The 16,898-nt window shown below is 41.1% G+C and overlaps 1 long non-coding RNA gene across 2 annotated transcripts in view; it reads left to right on the top strand.

Moving 5' to 3' along the window:
• LOC103006092 (uncharacterized) overlaps positions 1-16,898 on the top strand; it is a 237,520-nt gene that overhangs the window by 145,599 nt on the left and 75,023 nt on the right. The window lies entirely within an intron of this gene.

The following is a 16,898-nucleotide window of genomic DNA, read 5'->3' as shown; positions in this document are numbered from 1 at the left end:
AATTCTGGTCTGACGGCGGTGTGTTCAGGTTCTTCCCACTGTGAACCAATGTCTCAGGCTTTCCCTCCTTCCTTCCAGTTTCCCACAGTTGATCTCAGGAATGACTAGGAGTCAAGTTCTCATCCTGCCATTTAGTGAGATTAGCTTAAGCAAGGAAACCTCTCGTCTCCGTTTTCTTTGTCTATAAAAGGGAGATAATAATATATTACTGATCAGCCTTATAGGATTTTTCTGAGGGTTGAATAAGTAAGATAATGTGAATAAATGCTCTTAATAGATTATGATTGCTAGCCAAATAAAAGATGGCATTAATAATAATTAGTTAATATACCCTTACTACTCTCAGCAGGGTATTTTCTTACGGAGCTTTGGAGGAACCTGTGTGAGTATGTGTGTGTGTGTGTGTGTCTATATATATGCGTGTCTTTGGCAGATAAGTGGGAAACTTTGTGTTCTTTCCCTTTTAGCCATCTTTGAATGTTCTTTTTCCCAGCCTCGGCTACATTTTTCTATGTCTCTAACATGCAGATAGTGATTGATGGTGTCTGCTTTGCTCCGTGGAAGAGTGGTTTGGCTGTGTCCTGGACTCTGTGCCGCCCGAGTCAGTGTCACACCGTGTCTCAGGCACATGCTCAGACTGAATATGTTTGGAAGAAGCGAATAAGAGGCTGTGTTTTTAATCCCGTCACCATATTCCCTGCCTGGGATGTTCTTTCCAGTCCGCTTGTTACTTAACTCACTAAAATCCCTCACGTGGGAAACTGGGGTCTGCATTCCGAGTCAGGCTGGTTGAGGTGACCTATGAAGGCTGCTGAGGTTGGCTTTGATACCTGTGGACACATTCACCCTTTCTGCGGGTTCCAGATGAGTGTGGAATACAGGGAAGGCAGTGTAGACCGGGAGCAAATCCTTGGACTTCACTGAGCCATCTCTTCCCCATCTGTCAGGTGAAGTCCTTACTACCCTTCCTTGCTGCATCCAGATGTAGATGTGAGGCACTCCTGAGATTATATCTGAACACACCAAAAGTTTGTAACTCTACAGTGTTACATAATTATAAGGTATCATCATTGTTATTCTGCTGCAGGTTTTTTACTAGTGATTTATCCATATTTTACAACTTGCATTATTTTAAAAGCTATCTTTCCCCAGATGTTAATGTACTCTCCTTTTCTTCTCCACCAATTGACCGATAAATCAAATTTTTTTTTTAAATTTATTTATTTATTTATTTATTTATGGCTGTGTTGGGTCTTCGTTTCTGTGCGAGGGCTTTCTCCAGTTGCGGCGAGCGGGGGCCACTCTTCATCGCGGTGCGCGGGCCTCTCACTATCGCGGCCTCTCGTTGTGGGGCACAGGCTCCAGACGCGCAGGCTCAGTAGTTGTGGCTCACGGGCCCAGTTGCTCCGCGGCATGTGGGATCTTCCCAGACCAGGGCTCGAACCCGTGCCGCCTGCATTGGCAGGCAGATTCTCAAGCACTGCGCCACCAGGGAAGCCCCGATAAATCAAATTTTTACAGAGATGCTAAATGATACACCTACTCACCTTCAAAAAGTTGGTATCCCATCCAAATCACGTGTATACACGCACAATATGTACATAGACTGTATTTTTCTACAACCTCCAAGCACGTATGTATCCCTTCTATTTTCAAGCATGTACTTACTCCCTTTTTAATATAAAATATATGCAAATATATATTTGAGTAAAAGACATATGCTGACATTCACACAGCATACTTACTTAGAGAACAGATTTAATGGGCAAGAGGAAAGACGCATCACCCTATCAGCATTCCAGCTCTTTTCGAGTCCAGAAGTGACTACAATACACAATGCCTGTGGTTAAAAAAAAATCATGGATCAATTTCTGCCCTGTTCCTAGTAATGAGTGTCAATATCTTACCTCTTGCAGACAGACTCTCAGCAGCTTTAGATAATTTTAAATGAGTTTTTTTTTTAAAATACACTTGCAAAGTCAATTATTTTGAATCTCGTCTGAGGCAATTAAAAAACATCCTGACATTTAAGGTGATACTTTTTTCCCAAGTAAAATAATTATAAATAATACTAATTATGAGCAAATCATTCAGTTACTCTCAGTCTGGTTCAACCTTTAGGTTAATAAACCAATCCATTAAAATTCATCTTGCTCAAAGGACCAATTTGTTAAAAAATGTAGTGACCTTTCACCGCAAGTATGATTGATATTTTCTTTAACAATAATCAGAGCTGTCTTTCCCAGAAGAGAGTGTGGTCAAGTGGTAGGTGTAGAAAACCAGGGTTCTTTTATGCCTGTCTCAGTAATACTTCTCAGGTACAGCATGATGTTGATGAAGATGGTGATGGTAGTACACAAAACTAAAACTCTGATTTCAAAAAGTACCTAAAAGAGATGTCTGTAAGCCTCAGGACAGTTGCTCACAAGAAGTGACAAAATCATTAGCACTGGGAAAGATTTTAGCAAGCCTTTCTGTCTGCCTCTGGGGTTTCATTTCCTCCAAAGATGTAGGGCAGGGATTTGCAAATATGGCCCATGGGCCAAATCCAGTCTGCCACCTGTTTCTGTAAATGAAGTTTTATTGGCACCAAGCATATCCTTTCATTTGCATATTGTCAGTGGTTGCTTTCCTGCTATGAAGGCAGAGTTGAGTAGTTGCAGTAGACCCCATACAGTGCACAAAGCCTAAAGTATTTCTTATTTGGCCCTTTACAGAAAGAAGTTTGCTGACTCCAGGTGTAGGGTAATGAAAACAAAAACAAAACCAGTTGTCTTTGAATTCACGCCAACAACTAATATTTAAGCAGCGCTTTGCAGTTTATAAAGTCTGACCACGTTCTTTTGCAATTTAAAGGACAGAGAAATTGCAGACTTTTCCGTGGTCATTGAGCCAGTAAGTGGTGTGGGTAGGACTTAGCCTCTAGAGAGGGAGGGGCCCCGCCCTGATGGCAGCCTGGACGGGAGCGGCCTGCGGAGGTGGCTCTCAGGGGGAAGTGACGGCCCTCCATCTCTTTCATCTGCGCAGAAGTGCTCGTTGCTGAAAGACAGTTGAGGAAGCAAAGCTCTTGACATTCTGTTCCCTCTCTATCTGACCTTGACATGGGTGCTTTTAACCTTGTTCTGCTTCTACCTCCCTCTTCTCATAACCAGAATGGTACTAATAAACAAAAAGGAGAGGAAGGTGATTTGCAGTCAAACAAAGCTAAGCTTTCTTGCTTCAACTCTCGCCTATCCGCACTGAAGGAATGTGTCCACCCTGAAATTGGCACTGGGGCGTGGATATTCTGAAATAGCCAGTAACAGCAAAGTCTTTTTGGAGTATGCTATCTTTTTTAAAGTTTGCTTTTTGAAATGGCAATACCTCTCAACTATGTTTTCCTTTTACTGGGTTTATGGTCAAAATTATATTTTCTCACTTGAGCTTGTTGTATCTACTAGCAAGGTGGATATAGGAGGAAGGAAGGTTGGGATGAATACCTTGCCTTTGAGATCTATGGATATAAACCAAGTTCTTTGCAGAGACCAAAGACTTTCTGAATCTTATATTTTCTTGGAAAGGAGGTAAGGGATAAAACGAGAGAGATGAGAATAACAAAATTCTAAGTCAAACCTTTCTTGAAGATTCTGAGCCGAAGATAAGGATTTAAACAATTGATCTAATTCAGGTTTTCCTCTAACAAAGTTTATTTGGAGTGTCCACTCTGGCACGCACCACTAGGAGTTGAAAGAGTATCACATTGACTAAGATTCAGATATTCGTCAGGAAATGATTTATCAGAGAAATGAACATGCGTGTATGTGTCTATAATGCAATTAGAAATAATTAATGGAAAGGGAGCACAGATAAAATCTGCGCATGCAAAAAGAGACATTATTCTTCCTTATTGGAACATCACTGATGATACTGTGGAGGAAGTGGCATTTGGTGAGACTCAAAGAGTACGTAGATTTTAGACATTTGGAAATAGTAGGAGGTGGGCATTCTAAGAGGAAACAGGGAACAAAGTCACAAAGCAAAGTATAGGATTTGTATGTGATCAGAAAATCGTTCATCTTATTGGGAGCATATGGTTATATAAGCATGCAGGAAGGTATGGCAGGTGAAGAAGGTCAGAGCCAGAATCTAGAGGGAGTTGTAGAGTAAAAAGTTTGGTCTGTTTTCAGTTGATGGTGAGGACCATCGCATATTTTTCTGCAGGAGAGTTACATGATCATACCTGTGATTTATTGGAAAAGAGTGTAACAGATGTTTGAAAAGAACTTGGATGCAAGGTCGCAGTTAGAAGCTAGAGCAGTGGTACAGGCAAGGCGAATAACGTTAACTCCTTTGCCTTGTGCTGTGTTCGCAAGAATGCTCCTCTACAACCTGACTGTCATAGGTTATGGCACTGGCTGGGGGCTTTCTGAGGGCATTTATTTAATGACATGTCAGTGGCATTTACTCATAAAACCAAAAAGCCATTGGGGCCAGAAATAGGGGTTTTGGTTACTTCCCCAGACAGGATGCAGTTGGGGTGATGATACATGTGATTCATCGAGGTCGGGAAACAAGTCCTCCACAAACAAACACCCCTCCCCTCCAAGCCCAGTGACTCACGGCTTCTTAAGTTTGGAAAGCTCTGGAGTCCAGGCAGAATGTGAGGTATGATGTTAAATCATAAATCCTCAGTGTTCATTGTTACAAGAGAAACATTTTTATTCATTCTTATGATCATTGAAGCAATAAACATCGAGTGAACTCTTAACTGTTTTAGGCACAGGGACATGGAGTTATAAAAACATAGTTCCTGCCATAAAGTATTTTCCAGTTTACCTGGGAAAACAGATATAACATAAGTAGAGTATCCCATAACTGTTATAATAGAGAGATGCAAACAGTACTAAAGGGTCAGAGGAAAGACCTGTAACTGCTCTGGGAAAGGAGGAGTGGCATTGGAGTTGGGTCCTGCACAATGACTGTTCATCATGTATTCGCTCATTCAGCAAATAATTATCGAGCACTTACCGTATGCCAGGCACGGTTCTAGACAAGAGATTTCACACTTTTATGGCGCTTGCTTTCCAGCAGGACAACTCAGATATTAAATAGAGCTGGGAGCCAAACAAACAAATTGCTATCCTCAGGGAATTTACGTTCTTGTAGAGGAACATTACAGAGAGTGGCAGCTAACACTTCCTTCCAAGAAAGAGCAACAAATGCAAAAAGAAACATGAAGCCAGCCCTACTGGGAAAGAATGGAGAAAGGAACTGCAGGTTTGGGGGTGTCCAATATGACAAGAGGGCTTATTTATAGACCTGAAATTGGATGCGCAAGTCTCCATGCTGTTCTTTGGCTGGAGTTGACAGAAAATGGAGACGCTTCTTACATGGAGACTCACAGCACTGGGTCCCCAGACATTCTGAGTTTGCAGTGCCTAGCAGGCTACTGGGGTCACTGATTCAGGAATCTGAGTACTGTGGTTTGGACTCACTGATGATTTTTCTGTACCTTTGTCTGACTGTCCTGCAGTGGGCCAGTGCCATGGAGATAAAAATTTAAGACACTGGCTGCCTCCTTGCTTAAATATTCAGGTCAAATTCTGTCACAGCCAACTCTGGCTTGGAGGTCATGCTTGATTCTCATTTTATCAGGTTGTCTAAAATAAGCCGGCCAGGAGGTGGTTATTGTAATGGTACTCACTGGAATGGGATTTGACCTATATAAGGAAAAGAACTAGGGCAGAAATAGCTCTTCAGCCCATCACAGACTTGGAGAAATCCAGTATAAGCAACTGCAGAGTCACAGGGCTGGAAGGGACTCAAGGTGACTTAAGGTGATATTGACACCTGCCTCTAGGCAGATCTTTGCCTGTCTGGAAATTTAATATAAATTCTAGAAGTCATTATTTTAACAATACGTAAAAATTTACCCATCCTGAATAGTATAGTTCCCTTGAGGGCAATGATGTTGCCTAGCTTCGGGCGAAACATCTTTGCACCTCCTATTCTACAGCAGACCTCAGAGCCCATAGCACATTCTACAGCAGACCTCAGAGCCCATAGCACATTCTTGTGGATATACTTAGTAGGAGGAAATGGTTGTCTTTGGAGGCTGTTTTGCATTTTCTAAAAACCAAGTGCCGTATCCAGTTGGTCCAGCTGAATGATACCAGTTTTTTTAAAATTAATTAATTTATTTATTTTTGGCTGTGTTGGGTCTTCGTCTCCGTGCGAGGGCCTTCTCTAGTTGCGGCGAGCGGGGGCCACTCTTCATCGCGGTGCGCGGGCCTCTCACTGTCGCGGCCTCTCTTGTTGCGGAGCACAGGCTCCAGACGCGCAGGCTCAGTAGTTGTGGCTCACGGGCCCAGTTGCTCCGCGGCATGTGGGATCTTCCCAGACCAGGGCTCGAACCCGTGTCCCCTGCATTGGCAGGCAGATTCTCAACCACTGCGCCACCAGGGAAGCCCAATGATACCATTTTTGATTAAAAATGAATTTAAATGCAGTTATGAAATTATGAGGTGACATTTTTGTTTGGCTCGTAACCGGTTCAGAGGAGACTTGTCAGCACTTGCAAAAGTAATAAGTACATATTCTCCCAGATGGCTAATTTGAGGGTCTGTGAGCTCTGGTAAGCTGTACAACTTCTTATTCTACTTGGTGAACTACTTGAGGTCAAGGAGTGTGCCTTGTCTCAAAACACCCACCTCCCAGGTGCATGCCAGGGGCTAGTTATAGAATTAAGTAGAAAACATAAGATCATCACTTTACAGTCATATCATGAATTCTGTGCCCATTGTGATTTTTTCACCAAATGTGAACCCCGTTATCACTTCTTACCTTGAGGCTAATTACCCAGCAAATGGCAACAAGGGCAGCAGTCTGTGTGGATACAGCACTGTTCTGGGAAGAGAGTTCAGCTTCTTTTGTGAGTCGGATGGGTAACTTGGGGAAAAGTGCTCAAGCCTGTGTCCCCATCTTTAAATAAAGAGATTGAACTCGATGATGGGAAAAGGTCCATTTGAGGAATAAAATATCGAGTAGCTACTTCGCGCCTATCTCTGCATGTTGTGGGAGATATTAGTAAGGTCTTAGTGTGGATCCGGATTCTTGTGTTTGCAAGTGACAGAAAACCAGCTTCACTAAGTTGAAGTAGAAAACCAGACTTCAGCAAAGGCAGGGGTCCACCAGACTCCAGACATCACCAGAGTCAGGGACTCGAGCACTTCCACGACACCCTTCCTCCAACTTTGTCCTCGGCTTCTCTCTCCCAGTCAGCTCTGTTCTCTCAGATTTGCTTCCTCGGTGAGCCTGAAGAAATTTTCAAAACCTCTGGGAAGTCCTCTGGGCCAGGGGAACAAGATACCGTGCATGACTTGTAGCTGCTGTTAGAACCGTGAGGTTGGCTGGAGAGAGGGGCAGCTCCCCCAGAGAAGGGGCTGCTGTACAGCCCAAAAGTAGAGCCGCTCTAAAGCCTGCTGTCGCGCTTTGCTGCCCACTCCCACCCTTTTCTCTCAGCTCCACGCCCATTGGCTGGGGACCTTCTACTCTTCTTGAAGCTTCTGCCCAACTTCACTGTCTCTGAGGGGCCGAGCAGCACAATCCCTACCTGTCTACACTCCCAGAGCACCTTGAACCCATCTGCACCCCGGGATGTTGCTTGTCGTGGTCTCTTGATCAGTCTTTCTCCCTCATGAGACTGGGAACTCCTCAAAGGCGATAACTGCCTTAATTGGTTTTGTGTTACTTTGTGTATTTATTAGATAACTTATTTATTAATTATTGACAGCCTACGGTGTACTAGATTCTGGGGATTCAAAGTGAAGGAACCCAAGATCGCTGTTCTCAAGATGCCCAAGGTCAAGTGGGGACATGATAGACACTCGCAGTACAGCATGGTGGTGTGAGTGCTCCAGAGACGACCACACTGGTGCTCTGGGAGCGCACGGCACACAGGAGAGTCTCCTCCCTAAGCGAGGACAGGGGTCGAGAAGTCCAGAGAGAGTTGCCGAGAGGTAGGAAGGGGCCACCCCTGGTCTGTGCTGGGTTCTGTTGCATAGGATTGAACCTGGTTGTATAGGGTCTAGAGGGAGGGGACATTCTTCAGGGGTCTCTGAAAGTACAGTGTAACCAAAGGTTTATATTTGAGTGGGATAGATAAGGCAGATATTCATTAAATAATTGGTAAATAAGACAGTTTTCAATAAAGTACTAGTTTTACTAGTACTTTGCACAAGGAATACAGAAAAAATTGAGATTACCATGAACTGATAAGGGACATCCTTTGGAGCACGTGGGTAGTGCTTCGCTTCATGGGGAGTTGACAGTGCTGAAATCAGAGAGGCTGGGTTTCAGTCTCACTCTGCCAGCTATTAGTTTGGTGATAATCTCTCAATCTCTAATTTCTGCACCATAAAATGAAGACACTAAATTCCGCCTCTCAGAGTTATACTGAGGATAAAATAAGACACGTAAATGAAAGTACTTCATAAACTGTAAAGCACTATACAAACTTAAGTTATTCTTCAAATCCGTTTATTGTTACAACAGAGAGTTCTTAATTGACAACAATATTTGGAAATATGAAAAAATGTATAAATACAGTTACATGGAAAGATACAGTGTTCACGTTGAGAGTTATGTTAATTTTACTCACTGGCTAAACATTGTGGTTAATGCTGTTGCAAAATGCATCACACATTAACGAGTTGACAGACTTTTCCTGTATCTCTGACTCTGAGGATAGTGCAGTTTGACTCAGCTGGCCATGTCACAGGGTAGGAATTAAATCGTTTGGATGTAGTGATTATAACGTGTTCTCTCCACCAAGTGAGCTGTATTTCTGTAGACAGAAGGTTTGCCTAAGGATTTCCCTCTAGCTATACTACTCTAAGAGGTGAAACTTTCCCTTCAGTGCCTCTGTTTCCTCCTCTTTGAATAATCATAAATAATGATAGTATTGTAAAGAGTCACACTCACACAGAGGATCTGAAGAAGTGTGATCCCATTATATTCTGTGTGAATTTGTCTTAGGTTCTGCTCAGGTGTGGGAGAGGGCAGGGAAGTACAGCCAGCAGATACAGAATGACCCGCTAAAGGAGTCTGAACTTTGAGTCCTTGAGTATATCTCAGAGACTAGGATGAAATACTGAATTTTAGTTGTCCCAGTGGTTTAGGCACACTGTATAAATAATCTTTCACTCCATGTGCTCCTCCAGTTTTCCAGAGCTCTTGGCCATCACCTGGGTAGGAACCCCTGCCTTGTCTCCCACGGACACCACCAAGGCCAACCCGGAGCTGCCCATTACAGGAGAGATTGACTCTACTGCTTCTTCATGTTGCTGTGAGGGTAGCCCTGAAAATCATGGAACGAGGCATTAGAGATTTGTCACTCACTCTTATTCAGTGATGAACCCAGAGTCCATGGAAGTAAAGGCTTATCACTCCCAGGCATGGGGTCAAAACCATGGCCAGTTGGTAGTTTTCTTTCTCCACCCATTATTCAATTTACCTCGTCTTTCTAAAAGTTATGTAAGGAAAGAGAACATGGCTCCTTTTTGGAATACTTAGACCTATGAGATAGTAGTACAAGTTCCACAAAATAACAGGGTATTCCAAGGTCAAACAAGTTTGAGAAATTCTGAATATGTCCCCAGTAGAGATACAAAATGTACATGCACATGTCTAAGGCTGCAAAAAATTGAACTCAGCTTTCCCAAAGTTATTTGACTCTAGAACTGTTTTATTTAGTAATATTCATTAGCATCTTAAGTGCCTCTTTTTTTCTTTAGTACAGTTTGGAAAATGCTATTTTCAGAGAAGCTTCAGTAAATCTTCCTATTAAAGGCTGAAGTCTATGTCTTAGCTTGAAGAAAAGTTGAACATAGCTTAGATACGACCTTGTAAATAGGGAATACTTGTCTGCCATCCCCAAGATTCTTTTCAACAGCCCATTCTTTATTAAATTGGAGGTTTGCAGGAAGGGGAGCTGAAATAAGCAATTGGCGTTCTAGTTCGTTCATCCAGTAAAGCTCTATTTTCAAGATTAATTCAGAAAAAAAGTTTTTCTTCTTTTTCGTTAGACTGGATAGATCTCATGGAAAATCCCTTGAAAATGTTGAAATTGATGCCCTTCCCTCCCCTCTGCCCTTTTGCCTTTCTTTGTAGAGAATAAGTCTGGGTTTGATTTATAACTATTATGGTTTGTATTTGACGGAACCCTATGGAAACCTATTCGCCAAGGGAAAGAGTAATAACTAGTAGTTTTAGCTGTAATCACAGAAAAATCCTTTCCTCTCCTTCAGTCTTTCCATTGCTCTGTGATCACAAGCCATACCTTTAATGAAACCTTTCTAGTAAGTGCTAAGGTTGTGTTCTCTTTCCATAGGTTCTCCAAAGTATGTTTTCTTCCTACTGACAAAATAGTCAGGAAGATAGTGGAAATGGGATCAACTCCATTCATCATATGCTTTATTTTATTCCTCTTCTCAACATTCATTGATGAACTTTCTTCTCCAGTCACTGGTTTCCCGTGCATCGCTTCAGAGTTTATTCATTTCATAGGATGTCATATTACCTGTGGTGACACAATGCTTTGCAACTGACCTCAATCCATTCATATATGTATTTTCTCTGCCAACTAGAACTTAAAGTTTATTGGAGGTAGGTACAATATATTTACATCTTTCGCATTATCTTCAGAGTCTCATTTGTATATAGTGCTCTGTACAGAGTAGACATTCATTTATTTGAATTGATTTAAGAATAATTTCCATGGAGTTGAATGTGAGTGAGGATAGCAGCTCCTCTTTGGGGCTTAATAGCTCTGTGCCTAGAACATAAATGTTGGAGTCCACCTGACCTGAGTTCAAATGCCAGGCCAAAGAAACATTAATGTGTGCTCTTGCTCAGGTTACTTCCGTGAGCTTCCATTTCCTATACATAATGGAGATAGTATATCTACCTTTTTTAAAGCACTAATGAAGATAGTAGTTAATAGTTTAAGTTCTTGTGTCAGACAGATCTGAGTTTGAATCTCATCTCTGCATCTTACTTGCTACATGATCCTGAGGAAGTTAGTGAGCCTCTCTGAGCCTCATTTCCCTCCTGCTAGAACTGGGGTCCATCATAGTATTTATCTCATGGAGTAGTTTGAGTTAAATAAAATAATGCCTGTAAAACTTAGAATGGTACCTCATACCTAGTAAGAATTCAATTAATGTCAACCATTGCTATCGAAGAGCCCCTAGCATACCTGGCACTGGTGGCCTCAAATAAACTTTAGTTCTTTCTCCTGCTAATTCCCATCTTTAAAATAGCTGCCACCAGCAGACACACTTTTTAGACCCGTTGGCTAATGGGACTTCAGCATAACTTTTGTGAGTGGTTCTCTGACTCTTTTACCTGTCTTAAATGGCACCAAAGTCTTCTGAAGAAAAGGCTTTTATGCGGGGGAGATCATGAACATCTGGATTAAAAAGAGTTTGCATTCTTAAAGTGAGGAGGTGGGTTGGAGATATTTTTTATTAAACATAGCCATTTTGTGATTTGATTTCCCCAGGATATGAATCAGAGAGAAAAAAACTGAAGTTTTGTCCCAGAAAAAAAGGGGAGGACAGGCAGAGGATTTTTCACTGGTAAGGCAATTTACACACTTGTCCTTTTCATAGTGACTCATGGTCTGTGATACATTTCATAGCGATGTCTATGAGTTTCCAAATCTGGAAGAAGACGTATCAGCCAAATAAGGGAGAGAGAAGAAAACAGACTTTTAATCCACCTAGTTACCATTCACAGAGCTTTAGAAGTAGAACTCCAAAAAATGGCTATTCCAGCACCCCACGTTTAGTCACATCTTTAAACCCATTGAGAGAGAGAATTAGCTAATCACTTCCAAAATATCTTCAGCAGACCAGCAGAGGAATTCAATCTCTAGCTCCAGTGTTCTAGAAAAAGTTCTTTCTTCCCAATCTCTTCTCTTCCCCAACCCTCACCCTTTCTTTTTTTTTGCTATAATTTGAGGCTAAATCTTCACTCTTTTTTAGCTTTCATACTGTCTGGCCTAAGTCCATCTTAAAATGAGTTTGTAAACTTTTTAAAAAGTTATTAAAGCTTACCCCTTAGTCTTTTTATTTTACTATTTAAGCAGTCTCAACTCATTTAAAAAACTGTCTTTAAGTCCAGTTTTTTCCCTACTAAACATAATTTCGGGTTACTATTCTGAGGGTGTTCCCCAGATAGTCTAATAATAGAGTAAAAAACACCAACACTTTGTTATATCCACTTGGGTACCCCCAGGACCTAGTGCACTCAGCATACAAGTGCTTAAATAAATGTTGAGCGAATGCATAAATATGGCTTCATGTTTGTATAGCTTCTGATACTTTATGGAAAACTTTAACTTCCTTAAAAATTTGTCTGAGGTTCTCTTACTTTCACAACAAAAAAATCTTCCTTTTAGTTATAAACCCAGTAAGTGGTAAAATGGAGACCGGACCTTAAGTCTCCAATTCTCAGTCACATAAGTTTCTTGACTTAACTTGAACATTTTCTAAAGCAGAGCTGCTGGGGTTTTGAAAAATACAGACCCCCAAACTCAACCTTATACTCAGATAATGGAGAGAATGATGGAAGGAGCGCATACCAGTTCCAACATGTCTTTGTTTGGAAATATATCTGAACGTCATGTTATTTTTTCATTGTAAAATGTGATTTGTTCAATAGATAGCTTTCCGTCTCCTCTGACCCTGAGCTCCAATTCCACTGACTTTCTGCAAGCTTATCACTTTTTTTTTTTCACATAGTATCTCCATATTTTGTTATGGGCATGAGCTATTAGTAGGACATGACAGGGCACTTTTAAACTCTTCATCAAGATGTACACGGTGCCTTGATTAAATGGTGCATGATCAGTGTAACGGTCTTAGGACACCTGACGACGCAGTCCTTGCTGGTCCAAGATTTCTTTAGTGCTGAAATCAACCAGCTTTACCATTTATTTCATTTACTTTGCTAGAACTGACAAAGGTGGGTATTAAATGATTAGGGAGACAGGGTATCTTGAATTGAGCTCTTTAAAGTCAGGGACTGTGTCAGAAATTTTTATACTCCCTTCCCCTAATCCATGGTCTGGCACAGAGCAGGTGCTTAATACATATTTCTTATATTGAATTGGCATCTATAAGAAAATCCCAGACATCTGAGACTCAGTCTTGACTTTGTACATAACAATGTGCCCTTGAATAGGTCACTGAGCTTTGTTGTGTCATATGTAAAATGGGATATGTATCTACTCTTAAAGAACTAATGAGAGTGTGAGAATTACAGGAAGTTGGGCTTTACAGAATATTGGTTTTGGATTTCACAGACCAGGCAGAGTTCTGTTCTTTAAATAAATACTTTACAAACTGATGGTCTTTGTGTCATAATCCTCTATCAAGCAAATAATCAAAGCAAAGTGACTCTTGGTGACCTACTTGTGGATTAATATTTGTAATTAGAATGTCATTTTTGACAAATTCCTACAACGCTCAATATCTATTTTTTCCCTCAATTCACATTCCATTGCGAATTTATTGTTGAAATGGAATTGTCAACTTGAAGCTAATTTGAAAAATGGTTTGCTGCAATCTGGGTTCATAAATCTTAACAGGAAGAGCCAAGAGCCAAGTAGCTCAGAGCATTGTGAAATCATTAAATTAGGCTCCTGGAATATATGAGTAGTCTTCTACTTTCTCGTTAATCTGAAGCAGAATGCCCAGAAAGAGTATTTCATAAATGTTAGTGTTGGGTGCTGGATGACCTACGAGTGTATCGCATGTATCAGTGAAGGCAATCTGTATTCTAATGTTGCCTTGTTAAAAAAATAAGTCATTGTAAACTTGAAAATGAACAATAATGATGATTTCTCTCATTTTGTTTCCTCAGTGTTTCTTAAACCAAATGCCTAACATAAAGTAGGCATTAGAATCACCTGGAGGACTTGTTAATTCACAGATAGTTGGATACTATCATCAGAGTTTCTGATGAGGTAGACTTGGAGTGGGATGGGTCCCAAGAATTTGCAATTCTAACAAGTTTCCTGGTGTTGCTATTGCTTCAGGTCCAAGGACCACACACTGAGAGCAGTTACCTGATCTCCCTTATGATTGCCAAGGCCGATAAAAACAAATATTCCACGAACTGCTCCTCTTTTTCAACCTACTTTACTAAAATGGGACTTTGAAAAGCCATCAATGGCACAAACCACAGGTGGACATCCATGGGTCAGAGTGTCTATATAGAACTGTGATGAACACTAAAAAAAGAAAGCCAGATTTTTTTTTTTTTAAGTTAAACTTCTAGCTCCTTCACACTATTGTGGTCTTTTCCAAACTTCTTGAGTCATCTGAAAATATATTACCTGAATCTTTAAATGCAAAAGAAGGAAGGCGTGTCTCCATTTTCCCCCAGGTTGTCATTTTTGGTTCCATACTCTCCTTCCCAGAAAATAGACCATGTATGCAGGTATGTATTCAGGTATCTTCTCTTCTTGCTTTAGGTTAGACTTGGATCCTAGACAGTAATTCTCTATCAAGCTATTTTAAGTCAAGCCCTTATTTCCTATAGGCACGATGTTATCAATTCAGGGTTTTTTTGGGGTGTATTTTTTTTGTTTTTACTGGAAGCCTATTTCATTCAATTCAATTCAACACCCATTGAGTGATTTCATATGCCAAGCACTATTCTAGATGTTCAGGAAAAGACATGACCAAGATCTACTCAAATTCCTGCCCTTGCAGAGCCTACATTCTAGCAGAGACAGACAGTAAACATAATACATAAAGCAGTAGTAGATGCTATGGAAAGGAGGAAAATAAAGCAGGGTAATAAGGTTCAGGACTTCAGGGGCTGGCAGGAAAGGGTCGTGTGTACACTTGCAATTTTAAACAGGGTGCCATTTGAGCAAAAACCTAAGACAGGTAGACTGTCTAAGGCTGTAAGCATGTAGTTACCTAGGGAAGAGTGTCACAGGCAGAGAGAACAGCCTGTGCGAAGGCCAAAGGGCAGGAGCATGGCTGGCATATTTAAGGAACAGCAAAGAGGACCGTGGGGCTGAAGCAAAGTGTGTGAAGGGGAAGTAGTGATAGATAGGAGAGGTAATATCAAGGCGAGGTCATGATCATGTAATGTTTGGTAGGTCACTGAAAAAGACGTTGGCTTTAATCTGAGTGAAAAAGGAGTCACTGCAAAATGCTGACTTTTTAAGAAGGACCTGTTCGAGTGTTGTGTTTAGAGGATACTGAGTAGGGCAAGGATAGGAGCTAAGAGGCTAGTTACAAGGTTATGCCAGTAACCCAAGCAAGAGATGATGTGACTTGGGCCATGTGTTGATTGATCAGTACAGGTGGTGAAAAGCAGTTAAATTCTATATATTTTGAAAGTAAAGTGCAACAGGATTTCATGAGAGATTGGATGTAGAATGTTAAAGGAATCCAGAATTTGGCCTGAGAAGCTACAAAGATGAAATTGCTATCAGTTGAGATGTAAAAGGCTGTAGGAAGAGCAAGTTTGTGGAGAATGTTGGGATTTTGATTTTGGATATACTGAGTTTGAAATGACTATTAGACACCTGATGGGAGACGTAGAGTTGGTTGCTGGTCATGCATACATGGGGCTTATGAGAGTATGCGGAGTATGCTTGGGCTAAAAGTAGAGTCATCAGCTTGTCAGTATTGAAAGTTGTGAGGCTGAATGAGACGATCAAGGGAGTGGGTGTAGATAAAGCAGAGAAGAAGAAAAGGACTCAACCCTGGGATTCTCTAGCACTAAGAGGTCAAGAAGGAAAAGAGACACCACCAAGGAGAGATTGAGGAGTGACCATCCAAGGAGAAAAACTGGGAGGGTTTGGTGTCCTAAAAACCAAGAGAAGGAAGTGTACCAGTTAGAGGGGAGTGAAAAATAGTGTCAGATGCTGCTGTTGGGTCAAGTAAGATGACAACTGAAAATTTACTATTGAATTTCACAACTAGAGAACATCAGTAACCTTAACAAGAACATATTTGGTGGCATGGCGATGGTTAAGGTCTGCTCTAAATAGTGTAAGAGGGTGATAGGAGAAGACTTGGAAATGGTGAGGAAAGACAACTCCTGAAGTTCCTGCCAAAGAACGCACAGAAATGGGAGGGAAACAGGTGAGGAAAGTGGGGTTCCGCTAAGGGTGTGTTGGTGGGAGTGGTGGTGTTTGTGCTTGTTTGGGGTTGGGAGAAATAACGATATGGTTGTGCGATGATGTAAGTGATACAGTCGAGAGGGACAGATTAATGTTTTAGGAAAGATAGGAAGGATTCCTTAAGCAATTTCATTGGGTCTGCAAATAGTGGTAGTGTCTAGAATCCAGGTGGAAGATTCGGCATCCCAGAAATCAGGGATTTTTATCTATGGTAGCAGGCGTGTTTGGGGGGGATTAATGCTGGCGGGGCAGTAAGCGTACTTGTTGAGACCATGTGTAAAATCCCTTTTGATTGTTTCAGTTTTTTCCATGAGGGAAGAGCCAACATTATCTCGTAAAATATCAAAAATGATTCAAAACAAAATACAGCCCACATATATGCCTCTTCAAATATTTATTCAGAAAATAAAACAAAGCCAAACACAATATGAAAAGTATGCAATAAATGTTTCATTTTAGGAGCTTTTCTAAATGAACTGAATTGACTGAGGTTTTTGAATAGAGATGTAATGTCTTTTCAAGTAGGGACTCTTCCTGACGAATGTCTCTGTATCAAGCATAGGCATTCTTTGTTGCTCTACTGGCCTTCACATTTATTTAAAATTAAGGGTATTTGTATAGAAATTTTTATTTGCCAATTCAGTGTGCATGAATGTCTACGTATGACATTTTTTCAGATGGTGAATGTGGGTAGAACGTCTCCATG

The sequence above is a fragment of the Balaenoptera acutorostrata genome, chromosome 9 (genome assembly GCF_949987535.1).
Source record: "Balaenoptera acutorostrata chromosome 9, mBalAcu1.1, whole genome shotgun sequence".
NCBI classification, from domain to species: domain Eukaryota; kingdom Metazoa; phylum Chordata; class Mammalia; order Artiodactyla; family Balaenopteridae; genus Balaenoptera; species Balaenoptera acutorostrata.
The sequence above is the reverse complement of the archived record's forward strand: the minus strand, read 5'-3'. Positions and strand labels throughout refer to the sequence as shown.